Source organism: Ornithorhynchus anatinus, chromosome 7 (genome assembly GCF_004115215.2).
Source record: "Ornithorhynchus anatinus isolate Pmale09 chromosome 7, mOrnAna1.pri.v4, whole genome shotgun sequence".
Classification (NCBI taxonomy): Eukaryota; Metazoa; Chordata; class Mammalia; order Monotremata; family Ornithorhynchidae; genus Ornithorhynchus; species Ornithorhynchus anatinus.
This window is the reverse complement of record NC_041734.1, coordinates 78447057-78469112: the sequence shown is the minus strand read 5'-3', so window position 1 is coordinate 78469112 and position 22056 is coordinate 78447057. Positions and strand designations below refer to the sequence as shown.

The window sequence follows — 22056 nt, the reverse complement described above, 5'->3', positions numbered from 1 at the left end:
TTCTAGCATCATTTTCAACCTGTGGTACTTTGGTATAGTTTGTTGACAAGCTGAAAATAACAGGAACTGCGCTCATATCCTCTCCTGTGAATCGACACCTGATCGTGGCCAGGAGAGTTTGCATCCGCCGATGAAGCTTAGAGCTATGCCGTATAGGGCTACCCGTGATGGAAAGTCCTACTGAGAGGTCACCTCCTCCAGGAGGCCTTCCCAGCCTGAGCACCCCCTTTCCCTCTGCTCCTCCTCCCCTCCCCGTCCCCCCTCCTGCCCTCTACTCTTCCCCCTTCCCCTTTCCTTCAGCACTGTGCTTATTTGTATAAATTAATTACCCTATTTATTTTGTTAATGAGGTGTATATCTCTACGATTCTATTTATCTTGATGATGCTGTTTTGTTTTGTTCTGTTTTGCTCTGCTGTCTCCCCCGTTTAGACTGTGAGCCCATCACTGGGCAGGATTGTCTCTATCTGTTGCCTAATTGTACATTCCAAGCGCTTAGTACAGTGCTCTGCACGTAGTAAGTGCTCAATAAATACTATTGAATGAATGAATGAGTGAATGAATGAATGAATGAATGAAAGGTCTAAGCCGAAGCATCAGACAAAGTCGATTCACCTGCGCTGGACAGCGGTGATGTGTGAAAGAGTCAAAGACGGATGATCAAGTGAGGAAAACGTTGATGGAAGACACTGGCAGAGTCTCAAGCTTTCACTACGTGGAAGAAGGCAATGGTAAACCAATTCCGGATCCTTACCGAGAAAACTCTGTGAATACACAGACCGGGACGGCTCTGTGACGGAAGATGGGGCATTTCGAAGAGGACGCGTCCACGGAGTCGCTATGGTTCGGAAATGACTCCACAGCATTTGAAAAAGAAGAAGATGCTCCTATCAATCAGAATTATATTAAGTCGCCTTTAATATATGGCTAGGGGAAACTGATCTTTTCCTTTCGGCTTTCTTTGAGTAACCATTTTAGATATGTGGTGAAGTCTGTATTTCTCAGAAATCGCATCAAACGTTTCGTCGTAAGGAAACTATTTAATTTAGAAGAGCAGTTAACCTGTAACCATTTTCCATTTTCATGTTAATAGAAAGCTGGAAACGAGGGGTTGAATTATGTTACAGAATATACAGTGCTGCTATTCCTCTATAGAAAGAAAATAAGACCTGGCTTTATTCTCATTCTGTTAAAACCCGGAGGAGTTGTCTTCAGCTTCTAAAAAACAGCTCTCTGTGCTAGGTATTTTTTTGTGTGATGTGGAGAGCAATAAGAATTGTATCCAGAAGGTTGCTATGCCAATAATTATTTATTTATCAAGTACTTACTTTGTGCTCGGTACTGTGACATATACAAGAATCAGAGTCAGTCATTCAATCGTATTTATTGAGCGCTTACTGTGTGCAGAGCACTGTACTAAGCACTTGGGAAAGGACAATGCTACAATAAACAGTGACATTCGCTGCCCACAGAGAGCTCACAGTCTGGCAGGGGGAGACAGACAGCAATACAAATAAATTAAAAGACAGAGATGCCCTTAAGTGCTGTGGGACTGGGATGGAGGGGAAGAGCAACGGGATAAATAAAATGACAGATCTGGACATAAGGAGTGTGGAGCTGGGAGAGGGAAAGACAAAGGGGGCAAGTCAGAGCGACGCAGAAGGGACTGGGAGAGGAGGAAAAGTGGGGCTTAGGCCGGGAAGGCCTGTTGGAGGAGTTGGGCCTTCAGTAAGGCTTTGAAGCGGGGGAGAGTAATTGTCTGTCAGATTAGAGGAGGGAGGAGGATCCTGGCCAGAGGAAGGACGTGGACCAGGGGACAGCGGCGAGAAAAGAGAGATCGGGGCCCAGTGAGAAGTTTAGCGGCACTAGAGGAGCGGGGTGTGCGGGCTGGGCAGTGAAGAACTGCTTTAAAGCCAATGGTGAGGAGTTTCTGTTTGATATGGAGGAGAATGGACAGCCACTGGAGCTTTTTGAGGAGCGGGGTGATGTGTCCAGAACGTTTTGTAGAAGAACGATCCGGGCAGCAGAGTGAAATATGAACTGGAGTGGGGAGAGACAGGAGGCTGCATGGTCAACAGAGAGGGTGAAGCAGGAACCCAGGTGGCATAGGATGAGCGACCGTCTTAACATGGTAGCGGTTTGGATGGAGAAGAAAGGGCGGATTTTCACGATGCACTGAAGGTGGAACCGACAGGTTGGGGTGACGGATTGAATATGTGGGTTGAATGAGAGAGAGGAGTCAAGGATAATACCAAGATTAGGGGCTTGTGAGACGGGAAGGATGGTGGTGCCGTCTACGGTGATGGGAACATCGTGGAGAAGACGGGGTTTGGGTCTCGGCTCCACCACCACGAGTGTGCTGTGTGACCTTCGGGCAAATCACCTCACTTTCCTGTGCCTGTTACCTCACCGGTACAATGGGGATTAAGATTGTGAGCCCCATGTGGGACAGGGACTGTGTCCGACCTGACTAGTCGTAACCACCCCAATGCTTAGTAGGGTGCCTGTCACATAATAATCACTTAACAAATACCATAATTATTATTACTGTTGTTAGAGGAGGGCCCTATCGACTGGAAGCTGACTGTGGGAAGGGAATGTATCTGTTATATTGTTATATCGAACTCTCCCAAGTACTTAGTATACTGTTCTGCACACAGGGAGAGCTCAATAAACATCATCGATTGATTGATTTAGGAGGTTTGGAAGGTGGGAAGGATTTGGGTGTCAGAGGTGAGGCAGGAAAGGCTAGGTTTCGATGGGAGGAGCGAAGAAGAGGAGGGAGAGGGAAGAGAGGAGGGAGAGGGAAGAGAGGAGGGAGAGGGAAGAGAGAAGGGAGAGGGAAGAGAGGAGGGGGAGGGAAGAGAGGAGGGAGAGGGAAGAGAGGAGGGGGAGGGAAGAGAGGAGGGAGAGGGAAGAGAGGAGGGGGAGGGAAGAGAGGAGGGGGAGGGAAGAGAGGAGGGAGAGGGAAGAGAGGAGGGAGAGGGAAGAGAGGAGGGGGAGGGAAGAGAGGAGGGGGAGAGGAGAGAGGAGAGAGGAGGGGGAGAGGAGAGAGGAGAGAGGAGGGGGAGAGGAGAGAGAAGAGGGGAAGGAGAGAAGAGAGGAAAGAAGGAGAGAGAAGAGAAAAGAGGAAAAAGGAGGGAGTGAGGAGAGAGAAGGGAGAAGAGATGGGGAGGAGACAGAAAAGAGAGGAGGGGGAGAGGGCAGAGGAGAAGGAAAGAGAAGGGAGGAGAGAGGAGACACGAGGAAGAGGGAGGGGGGAAGAGAGGAGAGGAGCCAGAAAGAAGGGAGGGGAGAGAGAAGAGAGGAGAGGGGAGAGAGGGAAGAAAACGACAGGAGGGAGAGAGAAGAGGGGGGGAGAGGGGAGAGGAGGAGGAAAGAGAGGGGAGGAGAGAGGAGACGGGAGGAAGAGAGGGGAGAGGAGGAGGAAAGAGAGGGGAGGAGAGAGGAGACGGGAGGAAGAGGGAGGGGGAAAAGAGAGGAGAGGAGGGAGAAAGTAGAGACAGAAGAGAGGAGAAAGAAGAAAAAGAGAGGAAGGAGAGAGAAGGAAAGAGGGAGAGGAGACGGAGGGGGGGAGGAGGGAGAGGAGAAGGAAAGAGAGGGGAGAGAAGAAAAAGAGAGGAAGGAGAGAGAAGGGAGGAAGGAGAGAGAAGGAAAGAGGGAGAGGAGACGGAGGGGGGGAGGAGGGAGAGGAGAAGGAAAGAGAGGGGAGAGAAGAAAAGAGAGGAAGGAGAGAGAAGGGAGGAGGGAGGGAGAGGAGAAGAAAAGGGGGGGGGAGAGGGGACACGGGGGGAAGAGGGAGGGGAAAAGAGGCGAGGAGGGGAGAGAAGGAGGACGGGGACAGGGAGGATGTGAGCGAGGGAGAGGCGGGGGGGAAAAGGGGCGAGGAGACACAGACCCCCAGAGGAGACACACACAGACCCGAGGAAGAAGTAAATGTAAGTGCCCGCCCGCCCGCCCGCCGCGGGAAGGGGAAGGGGGAGGGGAAGGAAGGGACACGGCTTGGAGAGGCCGGGGGGGGGAGGGGGGGAGGGGCACAGGCAGCCGCCCTCCTCCTCTTTCTCCTCCTCCTCTTCTTCTTTCTCCTCCTCCTCCTCCTCCTCCTCCTCCAGGCGGCCCTCCAGCCCGCCGCCCCTCCCCCTTCCCCTCGGGGGCCCGGCGGGCCGTGCGCGCGCGCCCCCCGACCGTGCGTGCGCGCCCCCGAGCGCCGCGCCCCTCCCCGCGCTTCCCCGCCGCGGGCCGCCGGCGGCGCCCCCTCCTGGTGGGGAAGGGGAAAGGCCGCCCCGGACCCTCCTCACCCCCTCCCGTCCCGTCCCGTCCCATCCATTCACTACTATTTATTGAGCGCTTACTCTGTGCAGAGCCCTGGACTAAGCGCTTGGAATGGACAATTCGGCAACAGAATGAGACCATCCCTGCCCATTGTGGGGCTTACAGTCTAATCGATTAGACTGTATCAGTCGAATCAGTCTAATTCCATCCCCTCCCCTCCCCTCCCCTCCCCTCCCCTTCCATCCCATCCCTTTCCATGCCATCCCATCCCCCCATTGGAACCGGTTGGTGTGAAATGAGGCGGGGCAGAGGAAGACCCTTCGTTTTTCTTTTGACAACAATAATAATGATAATTCTGCTCCTTGGGAAGCGCTTAGGATGTGCCACACTCCGTTCTGGACGGTGAGGCTCGTTGTTGGGTAGGGATCCCTCAGGTAGCTCTCTCCCCCCCTGCAAACCCCTACTGCGAGCTCCCCTCCTCCAGGAGGCCTTCCCAGACTCCGCCCTCCCTTTCCCTCTGCTCCTCCTCCCCTCCCCATTCCCCTTCTCCCTCCCTCTGCCCTTCCCCCTTCCCCTCCCCGCAGCACTTGTGCATATTTGTAGATATTATTTATTACCCTTTTTATTTTCTTGATGATTTGTCTCTATCTGTGACTCTGTTTCTCTGTTTTGATGGAACTGGTGCCTGTCTACTTGTTCTGTTCTGCTCTCCGCCTCCCCCTTTTAGGCTGTGAGCCCGTCGTTGGGCAGGGATTGTCTCTATCTGGTGCTGAACTGTAATAATGTTGGTATCTGTTAAGCGCTTACTATGTGCGGAACACTGTTCTAAGCGCTGGGGTAATAATAATAATAATAATAATGATGTTGGTATTTGTTAAGCGCTTACTAGGTGCAGAGCACTGTTCTAAGCGCTGGGGTAGACACAGGGGAATCAGGTTGTCCCACGTGGGGCTCACGGTCTTCATCCCCATTTGACAGATGAGGGAACTGAGGCACAGAGAAGTGAAGTGACTCGCCCACAGTCACACAGCTGACAAGGGGCAGAGCTGGGATTCGAACTCATGACCTCTGACTCCCAAGCCCGTGCTCTTTCCACTGAGCCGTGCTGCTTCTCGGGGTATCTGGGGTATCTCGGGCTTCTCTGTATCTGGGGTAGATACGGGGTAATCAGAATGTCCCACGTGAGGCTCACAGTTAATCCCCATTTTACAGATGAGGGAACTGGGGCACAGAGAAGTGAAGTGACTTGCCCAGTCACACAGCTGACCCGTGGCAGAGCTGGCATTCGAACCCACGACCTCTGACTCCCAAGCCCGGGCTCTTTCCACCGAGCCACGCTGCTTCTCCAGTTGTCCGTTCCAAGCACTTAGTCCAGTGCTCTGCACGCAGTAAGCACTCAATAAATACGATTGAATGAATGAACGAATGAATGAGAGTCTCTATTTATTGCCAGGTTGTACTGCCCAAGCGCTTAGTGCAATGCTCTGCACACAGTAAGCACTCAATAAATACATTTGACTCAATAAATACGATCGAATGAATGAACGAATGAATGATTGTCTCTATTTGTTGCCAAGTTGTACATTCCAAGCACTTAGTACAGTAAGTGCTCAATAAATACAGTTGACTCGATAAATACGACCGAATGAGTGATTGAAAGTGGCAAATCCAGAATTAGAAACTAATTAGACCTTCTGACTCCCAGACCCTTGCTCTGTCCACTATGCCATGCTGCCCCTCCCAAGCGCTTAGGGCAGTGCTCTGCACACAGTAAGCGCTCAATAAATACGACTGAATGAATGGTCTAAGCGCCGGGGTAGATACGAGGTCGTCGGTTGGGATAGAGTCCATGCCCGTCATGGGGCTCACCATCTTGATCCCCATTTTACAGGTGAGGTCACTGAGGCACAGAGAAGCGACTTGCCCAAGGTCACAAGCAGGCACGTGGCAGGGTCGGAATTAGAACCCATGACCTCTGACTCCCAGGCCCGTGCTCTTTCCACGGATAATAATCGTGGCATTTGTTAAGCGCTCACTGGGTGCCAGGCACTGTACTAAGCGCCGGGGTGGATCCAAGCAAATCGGGTTGGACTCAGTCCCTGTCCCACGTGAGGCTCACGGTCTCCATCCCCATTTGACAGGTGAGGGAACTGAGGCCCAGAGACGGGAAAGGACTTGCCCAAGGTCCCACAACAGACAAGTGTCAGAGACGGGATTAGAACCCATGACCTTCTGACTCCCAGGCCCGGGATCCCACTACACCATGCAAGAGAGTTAGGCACCATCCTCCCCCACAAGGAATTTTCAGTCTTTGCTTCCGTAACGGTAGGGAGCAGGCAAGTCATTCATTCATTCATTCATTCAATCGTATTTATTGAGCGCTTACTATGTGCGGAGCACTGTACTAGGCGCTTGGAATGTACAATTCTGCTACGGATAGAGACCATCCCTGCCCAGCGACGGGCTCACGGTCTAAAAGGCTCCTTGAGGACAGGGAACGTGACCGTTTATTGTTATAGCGTGCTTTCCCAGGCGCCTAGTACAGTGCCCTGCGCGCAGCAAGCGCTCAGTAAACACGGCTGAAGGAATGAACTTAGCGGAGCTCTGTTCAGTACGTCTCTTTGGGGAAAAGAGCGAGGGCGCCGTCGACGGGGAGACGCTTGGAGAGGTCGTGCGTCCTTCCAGCCACGTGAAAGGCCGGATGGGATTGCCTCTGCCAAGTGCAAACTGGATCATTAACAAGCGAGTTCCCCCCGGGGTTTCCAGGACATGGCGCCGGCCTAGACCAGGCCAGAGGAACCCGGGGTGCCACCGTGCCAGGGGAGGAACGGAGACCCTCTCCCTTCCCGCCCGAAGCCGGGCCGGAGAATGGAGACCCTCCCTCCTGGCCGCGCTTACGTGGCTCACGTCCACATCTGTCGTTTGATTTTTCCCTCCCGACGTCCGGCTTTCCCCCCCCCCCCCCCCAGACTGTGAGCTCGTTGTGGGCAGGGAATGTCACCGTTTATCGTGGCATTCGACTCTACCAAGCGTTCAGCGTGGCTCGGTGGAAAGAGCCCGGGCTTGGGAGTCAGAGGTCATGGGTTCGAATGCCGGATCTGCCACTTGTCAGCCGGGTGACTGTGGGCGAGTCACTTCACTTCTCGGTGCCTCAGTTCCCTCATCTGTAAAATGGGGATGAAGACTGTGAGCCTCACCTGGGACAACCTGATTACTCTGTGTCTCCCTCAGCGCTTAGAACAGTGCTCTGCACATAGTAAGCGCTTAACAAATACCGACATTATTATTGTTGCAGAGTAAGCAGCGTGGCTTAGTGGAAAGCGCCCGGGCTTGGGAGTCAAAGGACACGGGTTCTAATCCTCGCTCTGCCGCTTTTCTGCTGTGTGACCTTAGGAAAGTCACTTCATTTCTCTGTGCCTCAGTTACCTCACCTGGAAAATGGGGGTTAAAGTGTCAGCCCCACATGGGACAACCTGACTGCCCTTTATCTATCCCAGTGCTTAGAAAAGTACTTGGCACTTAGTAAGCGCTTAACAAATGCCATGATTATTAATCGTTATAATTATTATTACAGTGCCCCTCACACGGTAAGCACTCGATAAACCCGACGGAATGAATGAGAGAGACGGAAAGGTCCCGGCTCCTCAGTCGCCTTCGTACCCGGTTTTAGCCGACGGACTTCCGACACTTAAAACTTATCGAGGAAACGTTCCTAGAATGAGAACTGGTAGAAATGTTCCAAAGCCTAAACATCCGTTGCCCTGCGAGAGATTGAGCGAGGGAGTGCGCGTTTGTGTAATGTCGATTCCGTTCTCAAACCCGATATCAAGAATTGCAAACAAAGGGATTTACTGAGGGCTTACTGTATGCAGAGCGCTGCCATGTCAACCGTGTTTTAAGAGTTTGATATTCTTTAAACTGTGAAAAAATGCCTTCCCCGAAGCATGCAGCCCTCTTTTGAGGGAAAAAATTCAATGTTAGAAACAAAAGGCAAGTTGGAAATGTCACTGGGAGCCTTTTTAGTTCATTTTAGAAAGCCTTTCCTTGGCCAGGGAAGGTAAATATAATCTCTGCCGTTTCACACTTGGGACGGAGACTAGGCGGCGGTTTCGAAAGATTTGAATTGATGCTTTTCTGGGGGGAGCGGGTTTAGGTAACAGTTTCGAAAGATCTGAGGAGTTGTTTTTGGTTTGGGTTTTTGAGGACTGAGACTAGGTAGCGGTTTTCGAAAGATTTAAGGGGTTTTTTTGGTGTGTTTTTTTATAAAGTCGGTGTACTTTTCCAATTAGTTTTTCAGGAACTCTTCTAGGCAGCTTCTGATTTTTCCTGAAACCCGAAACCTAAGAACCCAATATGTAATAGGTGGCAGGGATGGGATTAAATAGGCGCCATATTTTCTCATTCAGGAAAAGGAAAATTAGCTGTCACAGTCAGTTATTTTAAAGGGCAATTTGACAAGAGCTCTTCAGGGTAGAATGCTTAATGTGAAATTTTTCAGGGGGACAGCAACCGTAGTCTAAATACATCACGACAATTGCATATGCCTTATTAGTGTAGCAAGGCTCTTTGTGGGCAGACGATGGGTCTGTTTTTTCTTGTCCTGTCCTCTCCCAAGTGCTTAGTCCAGTGCTCTGCACCCAGATAAGCGCACGGTGAATGCGATCGAATGAATGAATGGACGCTGAAGACGGCTTTAAAGCTTTACGTGATGGTGTTTTAGCTGAATTCTCAACTTGGAGGGGAAGAGCAGAGAAGCCTCTGACGTGATTTTCTGTTTAGACAAGGCAAACGGTGCAGCAGTCCCTAATTAGAGTGTGGGAATAAGCCTGTGTTCAAACCAATTTGGAAGAAGAGCGTAAAAGAAAACATGTCAAATGCAATGTCTCTGAGAGTTTTTTAAATTCCGAGGCCTGGCCCAGAACGGTTTCTGTGTTCATAACCGTAAATTATTCATTTCTATTAATGTCCGCCTCCCCCCCAGACTATAAGCTCGCTGTCGGCAGGGAATGGATCCGTTTATTGTTCTGTTGTCCTCTCCCAAGCGCTTAGTTCAGTGCTCTGCACAGAGTAAGCGCTCAATAAATACAATCGATCGATCGACTGACGTCCAAACACAGCATCGAAATGCCAGAAATGGGCCTTTATTTAGCAGGGAGAAGAATGTGGCTAACGAGGCTCTTAGCTACTCCCGATAATGCCGTTTCTTTCTCTTCCTTTTGATAAAAGCGGCAAGTGATTTCTTGGGTTTCTGCTTTCATTTTGATATGCATGTCCATCGATAACTCTTGGAGGTTGATCTTTAATGGAGCCCCTCCGTAAAAATCGCTTCAGCGCTGTGTGATCGTGGGCTTTCCAAGAGCTCTTTCAGAAGGGGTCTGGATGAACCTTTGAAGGCTCCCAGAGGGCTCTTTCAATGGGCAATAATTAGGGAAGAAATCTTTCGATAGTTCATTCATTCATTCAGTAGTATTTTTTGAGCACTTACTATGTGCAGAGCGCTGTACTAAGCACTTGGAATGTACAATTCTGCAACAGAGACAATCCCAGCCCATTGACGGGCTCACAGTCTCACCGGGAAAGACAGAAGGACAAAAACAAGACAACTTAATCACGATAGAGTCAAGGGGATGTACACCTCATTAACAAAATAAATAGGGTAATAGAAATATATACAAATGAGCACAGTGCTGAGGGGACTACGCTTCACTACGGTTCACCCTCGACAGTTGCGACGCCTCACTGGGTTTCTGCTCCGCTACTCGAAACCAAGACCCGGCACTCGGCTCCTGCCGTATTTATTGAGGACTTAATGTGTGCCGAGTACTTGGCTAAATTCATTCATTGGTTCGGTCAAGTTTATTGAGCACTTACTGGGTGCAGGGCTCTGTACTAAGCGCTCGGGAGAGTGCCGTGCAACAATAAACAGGCACGTTCCCTGCCCACAACCAGCTTACAGCCTCCAGGAAGGGAGGAGACAGACATTAATAGAAAGAAATGAATGGCAGACATGGTCATATGTGGCGTGAGGCTGGGAGGGGGGGAAAGAACAAAGGGAGCGAGTCAGGGCGACGCAGAAGGGAGTGGGAGATGAGGAAACGTGGGGCTTAGTCTGGGCAGCCCTCGTGGAGGAGATGGGCCTTCAATAGAATAATAAATACGTACATATATACACAAGTGCTGTGGGGTGGAGAGGGAGGTAGAGCAGAGGGAGGGAGTTGGGGCGATGGGGAGGAGAAGAGGAGCAGAGGGAAAGGGAGGGCTCAGTCTGGGAAGGCCTCCTGGAGGAGGTGAGCTCTCAGTAGGGCTTTGAAGAGGGGACGAGAGCTAGTTTGGCGGCCGTGAGGAGGGAGGGCGTTCCGAGACAGCGGGAGGACGTGGGCCGGGGGTCGACGGCGGGACGGGCGCGAAGAGGGGACCGTGAGGAGGTGAGCGGCAGCAGAGGAGCGGAGCGTGCGGGCTGCAATGGAGAAGGAGAGAAGGGAGGTGAGGTCGGAGGGGGCCGGGGGATGGACGGCTTAGAAGCCAAGAGTGAAGAGTTTTCGCTTCATGCGAAGAGTTGATGGGCAACCACTGGAGGTTTTTGAGGAGGGAGGTGACGTGCCCAGAGCCTTTCTGTAGAAAGATCATCCGGGCAGCGGAGTGAAGTACAGACTGAAAAGGGGAGAGACAAATGATCCGGGCAGCAGAGTGAAGTATGGCCGGGAGCAGGGAGAGACAGGAGCCAGAGAGGCAGAGGATGATACTAAGCGGTAGTCATGTTGAACCGGCATTCAGTTTAATAATAATAATTACTGTTATTGTATTGGTTAAGCAGTTACTATGTGCCAAGCACTGTTCTAAGCGCCGGGGTAGATACAGGGTCATCAGGTTGGACCCACTCCCTGTCCCACGTGGGACTCACGGTCTCAATCCCCGTTTTCCAGATGAGGTAACCGAGGCCCAGAGAAGTGAAGTGACCTGCCCGAGTTCACACAGCAGACAAGTGGCGGACCCGGGATTAGAACCCACGACCTCTGACTCCCAAGCCTGTGCTCTTGCCACTAGACCGTGCTGCTTCGTGGGAAGTTTGGAAAGAGCCAGGGCACGGCCCCCCGGGGGACATGGGAGCCCGGTGTGGGCAGGGATTGTCTCTCTCTATTGCTGTATTGTACTTTCCAAGCGCTTAGCACAGTGTTCTGCGTGCAGTAAGTGCTCAAAAAATATGATTGAATGAATGTGAGGATGAACGAATGTGGTAAGAGAAAGGTGAAGCAGCGTGGCTCAATGGAAGGAGCATGGGCTTGGGGGCAAGAGGTCCTGGGCTCTAATTCCGACTCCGCCACTTGTCAGCTGTGTGACTTTGGGCAAGTCACTTCACTTCTCTGTGCCTCAGTGACCTCATCTGGAAAATGGGGATTAAGACTGTGAGCCCCACGTGGGACAACCTGATTACCTGGCATCTTCCCAGCGCTTGGAACAGTGCTTGGCACATCATCGTAAGTGCTTAACAAATGCTATCATTATTTTTTTGGGAAGCAGCGTGGCTCAGTGGAAAGAGCACAGGCTTGGGAGTCAGAGGTCATGGGTTCGAATCCCGGCTCTGCCCCTTGTCAGCTGGGTGACTGTGGGCAAGTCACCTCACTTCTCTGGGCCTCAGTTACCTCATCTGTAAAATGGGGATTAAGATTGTGAGCCTCATTTGGGACAACCTGATGACCCTGTATCTACCCCAGCGCTTAGAACGGTGCTCGGCACATAGGAAGCGCTTAACAAATGCCAACATTATTATTATTATTTCCACATTAAGCTCGGCTTCGTCACCGATCCACGATATTTTGCTAGCGTGGTGGAGTGGGTAGATCCCGGGCCTGGGAGTCAGAAGCCCCTGGGTTCTCATCCCGGCTCCACCGCTTGTCTACTGGGTGACCTTGGGCAAGTCACTAGACGGTGAGTCCGTTGTCAGGTGGGGATCGTCTCTATTTGTTGCCGCATTGGACTTTCCAAGCACTTAGTACAGTGCTCTGCACACAGAAAGCGCTCATCGATACGATTGAATGAATGAAGTTACTTCAGTTCTTTGGGCCTCAGTTCCCTCATCTGGGAAATGGGGACTAAGACCGTGAGCCCCTTGGGGGACAGGGACTGGGTCCAACCTGTTAGCCGGCACCTACCCCAGCGCTTAGAACAGTGCCTGGTGCAGAGTAAGCACTTAACAAGTGCCCTTAAAAAATAAAAATAAGAGGGAGGTTTCAGGCAGACGGGCCGAGCGACAGAGTGCAGTGGAGAGCGGGCTGGGAAGAGGCTCGAGGCGGGGAGTCCAGCAAGTAGACCAATAATAATATAATATATAATATAATAATAATAATAATGGTACGTATTAAGCACGTACTACGTGCCAAGAACTGCCAGAGGCAAGATGTGGGCCAGGGATTGGCGGCGAGAAAGAGCCCAGGCTTGGGAGTCAGAGGACATGGGTTCTAATCCCGGCTCCGCCACTTATCAGCTGTGTGACTTTGGGCCAGACACTGCACTTCTCTGTGCCTCAGTGACCTCATCTGGAAAATGGGGATGAAGTCTGTGAGTCCCTCATGGGACAACCTCATTACCTTGTATCTACCCCAGTGCTTCGAACAGTCCTTGGCACATAAGAAGCGCTTAACAAATACCAACATTATTATTATTATTAAGAAATAGGACTGACTGACTTAAATCCCTCTCAAGACCAGGGCTTTGTCACTAATGTTAGGATCCATGAAGCCCAGAAGATCCTGAGGGTCCAGAGGATCTTGGATACGCTTGGCTCAGCCCGGAGAATTTCCTCAAAAGTCATTTTCTTTGCCTTTTTTACGACTTTTTCACAGAATCCAACCCCTGTGACACAAGCCACACAGGATCTTCAGGCAAACTACAAATCCCAGGGACTCTGAGACGTTGCCTGGTCCGAGGTAAGTGACCAAAGATTCATTCTTTCACTCATTCATTCAACCTTATTTCTTGAGCGCTTACTCTGTGCAGAGCACTGTACTAAGTGCTTGGAGAGTAGAATTCCACCTCCTCTTGCCATGTCCGGGTTCGGGGAAATGACCGTGTCGGCTGGTTGGTCCGTCGCAAAGGGAATCTGTATCAGTAGTAAGAGTGATGGTGGTAATAATAATAATAATGTTGGTATTTGTTAAGCACTTACTAGGTGCAGAGCACTGTTCTAAGCGCTGGGGGAGATACAGGGGAATCAGATTGTCCCACGTGAGGCTCACAGTCTTCATCCCCATTTTACAGATGAGGGAACTGAGGCACAGAGAAGTTAAGTGACTTGCCCACAGTCACACAGCTGTCAAGTGGCAGAACTGGGATTCGAACCCATGACCTCTGACTCCCAAGCCCAGGCTCTTTCCACTGAGCTACGCTGCTTCTTTACTGTTAAGCGCTTACTATGTGCCAAGCACTGGACTGAATGCAGGGATTCATAAAGGGATAGAGAAGCAGCATGGCCTAATTCATTCATTCATTCAATCATATTTATTGAGCGCTTACTGTGTGCAGAGCACTGTACTAAGCACTTGGAAAGTCCAATTTGGCAGCAGATAGAGACAATCCCTAATAATAATAATAATAATAATAATGGTGGTATTTGTTAAGCGCTTACTACGTGCAAAGCACTGTTCTAAGCGCTGGGGGGATACAAGATAATCAGGTTGTCCCACGTGGGGCTCACAGTCTTCATCCCCATTTTACAGATGAAATAACTGAGGCCCAGAGAAGTGAAGTGACTTTCCCAAAGTCACACAGCTGGCAAGCGGCAGAGCTGGGATTAGAACCCGGGACCTCTGACTCCCAAGCCTGGGCTCTTTCCACTGAGCCACGCTGCTTCTCTATGGGTAGATCATGGGCCTGGAAGTCAGAAGGTCATGGATTCTAATCCCGGCTCCGCCACCTGTCTGCTGTGTGACTTTGGGCAAGTTGCTTCCCTTCTCTGAGCCTCAGTTGCCTCATCTGGAAAATGGGGATGGAGACCCGGAGCCCCACGTGAGACGGGGTCTGTGTCCAACCCGATTTGCTCGTATCCACCCCAGCGCTTAGGACAGTACCTGACACCTAGTAAGCTCTTAACAAATACCACAATTATCATCATAATTCGTTGTTATTAATGATTAAGGAGAGATACAAGATCATCGGGTCTGGTTAGAGTCCTTGTCCCCCGAGGGGCTCACAGTCTAACTAGGAGGGACGAAAGGAAAGAAAAAGACCCCGGGTCCTGGGAAAAAAACAGATTCCAATGGAAATGGTGAGACAATGGAAAAACAAATAAGCAAGTGTAATTAAAAAAATGAAATAGGGCATTAAGCGGTTATTATGCGGGAAAAGCACTACAGGGTGAGCAGTTCCACTAACATCGCCGACTGACCACACTTCATCCAAATCCAGCGCTTAGTACAGTGTCTGGGACATAGTAAGTACTTCACAAATACCATCATTCTTATTATCTGTAATTTGATTAATTTGTATTGATGTCTGTCTCCCCCGCCTCCCCACCCCCAGACTGTGAGCTCATTTTGTATTATTGTTGTACTGTCCTTTCCCAAGCGCTTAGTACAGTGCTCTGCACGCAGTAAGCACTTAATAAATACGATCCAATGAATACTCTGAGCACAGTAAGCGCTCAGGAGAGTACAGCCCAATAAACAGACACATTCCCAGCTCGCAGCGAGCTTATTCCCCCGCTCCCTCAGCCCCACAACACTTTTGGGAAGCAGCATGGCCTAGCGACTAAAGGACGCGCCCGGAAGTCAGGAGGTCCTGGGTTCTTATCCCGGCTCCGCCTCTTGTCTGCTGTGTGACCCTGGGCAAGTCACTTCACTTCTCTGGGCCTCAGTGACCTCCTCTGTAAAATGGGGATGGAGACCGGGAGCCCCACGTAGGACAGGGACCGCGTCCAACCCGATTTGCTTGAATCCGCCCCGGCGGTTAATACGTGCCCGGCACATAGTAAGCACTTAACAAACACCATAATGATTATAATTATGACCATAATCATTTATTCAATCATATTTATTAAGCGCTTACTATGTGCAAAGCACTGTACTAAGCACTTGGGAGAGGACATATATAGCTATATGGTTCTAATCCCGCTTCTGCCACTTGTCAGCTGTGTGACTTTGGACAAGTCCCTTCACTTCTCTGGGCCTCAGTTCCCTCATCTGTAAAGGGGGGATGAAGCCTGTGAGCCCTACGTGGGACACCCTGATGACCTTGTATCTTCCCTAGCGCTTAGAACAGTGCTTGGCACATAGTAAGCACTTAAGAAATACCACCATTTTTATTATTATATAATATATAATATTATATATATATATCTATGAACTATATAAACATCTGTCTTCCCATTTAGAGTGGAGGCTCCCTGTATCTCCCAGCCCTGGACTCTCTCCTCTAGGCCACACTGCTCCCTGTTATAGGAGTTGATTCAAAGCAAGTGACAGGCAGATCTGTGGGGTGATGCCCCTGAATTATATTAATAATTATATTTGTTAAGAGCTTACTATGTGCCAGGCACTGTATTAAGCGCTGGGGTGGATACAAGCAAATCGGGTTGGACACAGTCCCCTTCCCCCGTGGGGCTCACAGTCTCCATCCCCATTTTACAGATGAGAGAAGGGACTTGCCCAGGGTCACACAGCCCATTGTTGGGCAGGGATTGTCTCTGTTGCCGAATTGTACTTTCCAAGCGCTTAGTACAGTGCTCTGCACACAGTAAGCGCTCAGTAAATACGACTGAATGAATGAAAGTGGCTGAGCTGGGATAAGAACCCATGATCTTCTGACTCCCAGGCCCGGGCTCTACCCACTCCACCACGGTCCTTCTCTCCTCTCTCCACCTCTCTCTTTCCCTTTATTTATTTCTATTTTTAATAATGTTGGTATTTGTTAAGCGCTTACTATGTGCCAAGCACTGTTCTAAGCGCTGGGGTAGACATAGGGGAATCAGGTTGTCCCACGTGGGGCTCACAGTCTTAATCCCCATTTTACAGATGAGGGAACTGAGGCACAGAGAAGTTAAGTGACTTGCCCACAGTCACACAGCCGACAAGTGGCAGAGCTGGGATTCGAACTCATGAGCCCTGACTCCAAAGCCCGTGCTCTTTCCACTGAGCCACGCTCCTTCTCCTTTTGTCCGTCTCCGGATCTAGACTGTAAATTCGTTGTGGGCAGGGAATGTGTCTATTTATCGTTCCACTGTGCTCTCCCCAAGTGCTCCGTACAGCGCTTCGCACGCTGCAAACGCTCAATAAATACGATCGAATGAATGAATGAACGAATTCTTTGCTCCAACCCTCCTCTCCCTCTTTCCTTCTCCCCACCCCGGCATCCATCCCCTTCCCTCCAACCCCCCTGCACGTCTCCAGCGCTTTGGAAGTTTTTGGCTTCTCTGAAGAGAAAACCCCTAGAGAAGAATTCCTCCATGAGTCTGAAGGTAGAAATCCGTGTTATCGTTAAGAGTAGTTTAACGTAATACTTCCCTGAGAAAGTAACGGTTGTATCTGAGGCATCTGGGAAGAACAACCCGGTTGGGGTTTCTTTCTGAGGGCAAGGAATCGGGGGGAGGGAGTTTGCTTCGTGTTTTTATTGAGATGGCGTTTCTGGAACGGTCGTCAAAATTCCTTATCTCATGCAAAATGATACAGTGACCATTCCCCGTGTTGTACACATTTCAAAAATGCTTCTTTTGGCAAGCTCCGGTTTGCTTCTCTGTGGGCCTTGGAGGTAATAACACAACCATTTTAACTCTCCTCCATTTCTCAGTGTTTGTTCTGAACAAAATCTCAAGTGTATTATTAGCCGAACGCTTTGCGCGGAAAATTCTGAGGAGAATTTATTATTAGTTTCGCTTCTAGGAACCGACCCCTGAGCTGAACCTGAGCTGAACCCTCTACCGGCAGTTATTCGGCTTGAGATTTGCGGGTGTTATAGTCAGTTCTTTAGGACGCGGAATTCAAGCGGCAAATCAAAGCGTCGATACTGTTGCTGTGAAATCAGTCGATGGTATTTATTGAGCGCCTGCTCTGGGTAGAGCACTGTACCGAGAGCGCGGGAGAGGAAAATATAGACGGTAGGGGTGATCCCTGCCCTCGAGGAATTTTACCGTCTAGTCGGGGAGACGGACACTAAAATAATAACGGTACGATCTGCGCTTAGAAACCGCTTTTAAGCTTACTTGGGAAATAAGACATAGAATCAAAAGTAGAACCAGACAATACTGCGGGGGAAGCAGCGTGGCCGGTGGGTAGAGCTCGGGCCTGGGACTCAGAAGGTCATGGGTTCTAATCCCGGCTCTGCCACTTGTCCGCTGTGTGACCTTGAGCGAGTCATTTCACTTCTCCGGGCCTCACCTCGGCAGCATGGCTTAGTGGATAAAGCACAGGCCTGGGAGCCTGAGGACCTGGGTTCCAATCCCGGCTCAGTCAGTTGTATTTATTGAGCACTCACTGTGTGCAGAGCCCTGTACTACGCACTGGGGAAAGTACAATATAACAATATAACAGACACATTCCCTGCCCACACGAGCTTACAGTCTAGCAGGGGAGAGAGACATGAATCTAAATAAAGAAATGACAGATATGGGACGTAAGGGCTGCGGGGCCCAGTGGGGGAATGAATAAAGGGAGTGAGTCTGGGTGACGCAGAAGGGAGTGGGAGAAGAGGAAAGGAGGACTTAGGGAGGGCTTCTTGGAGGAGATGGGCCTTTGATACGGCTTCGAAGCGGAGGAGAGAATTTGTTCATTTATTCATTGTCATATTTATTGAGCGCTTACCGTGTGCAGAGCACTGGACTGAGCGCTTGGAAAGTACAATTCATCAATAAAGAGAGACAATCCCTGCCCAACAACTGGCTCGCGGTCGAGAAGGGAGGAGACAGACAACAAAATAAAATAAGTAGATAGACATCAATAGCACCAAAATAGGTAAATAGAATGATAGATATATACACAACTGTCTGTCGGGAATGAGGAGGGAGGACGTTCCAGGCCAGAGGCAGGATGTGGGCGAGAGGTCGGCCGCGAGCTAGATGAGATGGAGGGACAATGAGGAGGTTGGCATTAGAGGAGGAAAGTGTGCGGACCGGGTTGGAGTAGGAGAGAAGTGAGGTGAGGTAGGAGGGGGAAAGGGGATTGACGGCTTTAGAGCCGATAATGAGGAGTTTCTGTCTGTCGTGGAGGTGGATGGGCAACCGCTGGAGGTTCTCGAGGAGTCGGGGAACGTGGCCTGAACGTTTCTGTAGAAAAATGATTCGGGCGGCAGAGTGAAGTCTGGTCTAGAGTGGGGAGAGACAGGAGGAAGGGAGTTCAGCGAGGAGGCTGATGCAATAATCGAGGCGGGACGAGGGTCTGGATTAATGTGGTAGGTGTTTGGATGGAGAGGAAAGAACGGATTTTGGCACTGTTGCGAGGGTTGAACCAGCTGCATTTAGTGATGGATTGAATATATGGGTTGAATGAGAGGAGTCAAGGATGCCATCAGGGTTATGGCCTTTTGGACAGGAAGGATAATGGTGCTGTCTACAGCAATGGGAAAGTCAGGGTTTGGGTGGGAAGATGAGGAGCTCTGTTTTAGCCACGTTAAGCTTGAGGTAATGGGAGGACATCCCAGTCGAGACGTCTCGAAGGCGGGAGGAGGTGCGAGACGGCAGAGAGGGAGAGAGATCGGGGCTGGAGAGGGAGTTTCGGGAATCATCCGCAGAGAGGTGGTGGTTGAAACCATGGGAGCGGATGAGTTCTCCGACGGAGTGGGTGGAGAGGGAGAAGACAAGGGGACCCAGAACTGAACCGTGAGGGACCCCCACAGTTAGGGAGCGGGAGGCAGAAGAGGAGCCCATAAAGGAGGCTGAGAAGGAGCGGCCAGAGAGCTAGGAGGAAAACCAGGAGAGGACGGTGTCGGCGACGCCGAGGTTGGATCACGTTTCCGGGAGGAGGAGGCGGGCCGCGGGGTCGAAGGCAGCCGAGAGGTCGAGGAGGATCGGGATGGAGTGGAGGCCGTTGGATTCCGCAAGGAGGAGATCATCGGTGTCCTTTGAGAGGGCCGCTTCTGTGGAGCGAAGGGGACGGAAGCCAGATTGGAGGGGGCTGAGGAGAGAATCGGAGGAGAGGAAGTGGAGGCGGTGGGTGTAGACTGCTCGCTCAAGGAGTTTGGAGAGGAACAGTAGGAGGGAGATGGGGAGATGACTGGAGGGAGCCGTGGGGTCGAGGGAGGGGTTTTTTTTAGGATGGGGAGGACACGGGCATGTGTGAAAGCAGTGGGGAAGAAGCCAATGGAGAGCCAACTGTGGAAGATGGCAGTTAGGGAGGGAAGAAGGGAAGGTGCTAAAGGTTGAGATTGGATGCGCAGGTGGAGGGGGGTGGATTCTGAAAGAAAGCATTCATTCATTCAATCATATTTGTTAAGGGCTTATTGTGTGCAGAGCACTATACTAAGCACTCAAAAGGTACAGTTCGGCAAGAAATAGAGACAGTTCGTACCCAACAAAGGGTTCACGGTCTAGAAGGGGGAGACGGACAAAAAAACAAAGCAAGTAGAAAAGCAGGAAATCTCCTCTTGAGATCCCACTGGGAAAGATGGGATAGTTGAAGAAGAGATGGGGGGCAGCGGGGCGACTGGCCAGGAGCAGATTGTAGGGACATCACGCCTGATGGTTTCAGTTTTCTCAACCAAGTAGGTCATCAGGTCACTGGGTTGGCCAGATCCGGTCCCTCTCCCACATGGGGCTTCACAGTCTAAATAGGAGGGAGAACGGGGATTGGTATCCCCATTTTCCAGATGAGGATAAAGAAGCCCAGATAAGTGACTTGCCCAAGGTCACCCAGCCTGCAGGAGGCGGGAACCGGGATTAGAACTCAGGTCTCCACTCCCAGCCAGTGCTCTAGGTAGAAGATGGTCAGGTCGGTCTAAAGGAGCCGGGCCTACAGAGGAGGCTGAGCTGAAATCCGACTCATTCCCCGTGGGATACGGTTCACATTGTCCACGACTGCCCAATTTCAGAGCGTTATTAAGAATTTTTTTAACGTCAAAAACCACTTCTCACAGAGATGGAGGTGGAAACCGGAAACGTTTCTACAGAATATTGGCTTCCTAACAAAGATACGTTTGCGGTTCCTCGACTGATCGCTTCTTAATACGAAAATCATTCAACGGCTCAAAGTAAAGGCTCCCACAGCGATTCAGAACTCTGTTATTCATTCAGCCGTATTTATTGAGCGCTTGCTGTGGGCCAGTGAACAGACAGAGGTCCTGCCCACGGTGAGCATACGGTGTTATCCTTGCCTGCCTCAGACTTCGTCCCGAGAAGGGCCAAAGGGAAGCATTCATTCAATCGTATTTATTGAGCGTTTACTGCGTGCAGAGCACTGTACTAAGCCCTTGGAAAGTGCAATTCGGCAACAAATAGAGACAATCCCTACCAGACAACGGGCTCACAGTGTAGAAGAAATAATGCTGGTATTTGTGAAGTGCTTACTATGTGCCAAGCACTCGTCTAAGCACTGGGGGAGATACAAGGTGATCAGGCTGTCCCACGTGGGGCTCACTGTCTTCATCCCCATTTTACAGATGAGGGAACTGAGGCCCAGAGAAGTGAAAGGACTTGGCCAAAGTCACACAGCTAAGTTCATTCATTCATTCAATAGTATTTATTGAGCGCTTACTATGTGCAGAGCACTGTACTAAGCGCTTGGAATGGACAATTCGGCAACAGATAGAGACAATCCCTGCCCAGTGACGGGCTCACGGTCTAATCGGGAGAGACAGACGGACAAAAACAATAGCAAGTGGCGGAGCTGGGATTAGAACCCACGACCTCTGACTCCCGAGCTCGGGCTCTTAGCCTAGTGGATAGAGCCTGGGCCTGGGGGTCAGAAGGTCTTGGATTCTATTCCCGGCTCCGCCCCTTGTCCGCCGTGTGGCCTTGTGCAAGACACTTTGCTCCTCTGTGCCTCAGTTACCTCATTTGTAAAATGGGGATGGAGACAGTGAGCCCCACGTGGGTCAGGGACTGTGTCCAACCCGATTTGCTTGGATCCACCCCAGCGCTCAGTACAGGGCCTGGCCCATAGTAAGCACTCAACAAGTACCACAATCATTATTATTTTTACAACTTCAGTCCACCGATCTCCTACTTCACCCCGGCCCGCACACGTCACTGCTCTGAGGCCGGTCCCATCTCAGACTTGTGAGAAAGAGCAAGGCAAGGGCAAGGCAGCACAGAGTTCTGGGATGATCTGACGTGTGGCTCAGTGGCAAGAGCCCAGGCTTGGGAGTCAGAGGTCATGGGTTCTTTGGGCAAGTCACGTCACTTCTCTGTGCCTCAGTTTCCTCATCTGTAAAATGGGGATTAAGACTGTGAGCCTCATGTGGGACTACCTGATTACCTTGTTCCCCCGCAGCACTTAGAACAGTGCTTGGCACATAGTAAGCACTTAACAAATGCCATTATTATTATTATCCCTGGTATTTAATTAACCAATCAGTTGTATTTATTGAGCGGAACATTGTACTAAGCGCTTGGGAGGGGGCAGTATAACAAGAAAAGAGACACAGTCCCTCTCCATGACCAGCTTACAATCAATCGGTGGTATTAAATCGATCGATCGATCAGATTTATTGAGCGCTTACTGTGTGCAGCGCTTGGGAGCGGATAGTATAACATCGTAACCGATACAGTCCCTGCCCGCAACAAGCTTACTGTCAATCAGTGGTATTTATTGAGTGCTCACTACATGCAGAGCACTGTGCTAAGCACTTGGGGGAGTCCAACGCAACA

At 50.6% G+C, this 22056-nt stretch overlaps 1 protein-coding gene across 2 annotated transcripts in view; it reads left to right on the top strand.

The window, feature by feature from the left end:
• Nucleotides 1-3836: 3836 nt before the first annotated feature.
• SPATS2L (spermatogenesis associated serine rich 2 like) overlaps nt 3837-22056 on the top strand; it is a 71634-nt gene continuing 53414 nt past the window's right edge. For both annotated transcript variants that reach the window (XM_039912768.1, XM_039912769.1), the window contains exons 1-2: nt 3837-3937; nt 13112-13195. The gene's annotated coding sequence lies outside the window, so the exon portion shown is untranslated. The remainder of the gene's footprint in view (nt 3938-13111; nt 13196-22056) is intronic.